Source organism: Etheostoma spectabile, chromosome 5, assembly GCF_008692095.1.
Source record: "Etheostoma spectabile isolate EspeVRDwgs_2016 chromosome 5, UIUC_Espe_1.0, whole genome shotgun sequence".
Classification (NCBI taxonomy): Eukaryota; Metazoa; Chordata; class Actinopteri; order Perciformes; family Percidae; genus Etheostoma; species Etheostoma spectabile.
Window position 1 is genome coordinate 5,300,782 of NC_045737.1, and position 1,381 is coordinate 5,302,162.

The following is a 1,381-nucleotide window of genomic DNA, read 5'->3' on the forward strand; positions in this document are numbered from 1 at the left end:
GATATGTACGGTATTTACATAAAGGAATGTTATTATACATTCTTTACATAATTAACATAATTAAGGAATTGCAATGGTGAAAAGTAAAATAATAATAATATTAATAATGATAATAATTGTAATAATTGTAGTAGTTGAGAAATTGTAGTAGTTGAGAAAAATGAAAAGGCAAAATGAAAGTGAGCAAACACACAGGTACATGACTACTGTGGGTGTCCAAACATAGGCTTGTATTTCAGTTATAAACTTACATCAAACATACAACGCTCTAATGCATTGATAATAACCCTTTTACAAAAAGGGAGCTAAGTCAAACACTATACAGGCATGTGTAAACTTGTGATATAATCTACATTCATTGGTCACTTCAAAAGAGACTGGGATGTCCAGCAGACATTTTCAGAAAAAGCTTAACTTGAACATCATAATAAAATAGGCAGTAAAATATAACATGCATTTAGCTCATCATTTCTGTGTTCGTACGGGTGCTCCATCCACCATCATACATGTATGTTGGTGGGTTAATGCAAAGGATACATTTATTTTCAGTCTGTGTAAGTGCTGAGAAATGTCAATAATTATTGAATGTAATTATTGAATGGATGCCTTACACCACTGACTCCTTGGCTTTTACAATTTTGGTGTCTTAAGTGGACTGACTCTGTACTATATAGACAATAAAACAATTCCAAATGAATATGGCCTTCAAAAAAATACTAACCTTGAGGTAGTTTTAAATAAAACTGGAATGAATGGCTCTACTTTCTTGGAATTGCCATACAAATTGAATTTCACTCATTTTTAGCTCCTAGTATGGATAACAAATGAGTCATAGGAGGGCAAATCATTTATTTAGCTTGAACTGATCATAAAGCGTAATGCATCTGTTGTCCTCATAACTGCCATTCAACCTGCTTTAGATGTAGTGGATGTAATTTTGCAGATGTTTGTCTGACAGTAACCATAGCTTTCATTAGCACTATCTGAATATTACATGAAAAAAACTGGAATTACACTTTAAATGTGAAGTCTCATTTCTCACATGGCTGACAGAAAAATTATGAAGTAACTATCCGCTGTGGCCAGGTAATACTGACACTTTCAAAGCAGTTAATTAGGATAGTGAAGTTTAATGATTCTTGAGCAGCTGAATGAAATAGGACTTGATTACAACAGCACCTGCTTAGGAACACACGGGACAAAGATGTTCAAAGCCTAACAGCACAAATGAAGACGCTGTGGTTGGTTGAAGTGGATTTTTGTCATGGTCTCCACAATGATGATGCTGAGGTTGATCAGACCATTATACAACCCTGTGAGAACAACCATCCCTCAGAAGCAAGACCCATGGCTGCTCTGTGTGTGTGTGTGTGTGTGTGTG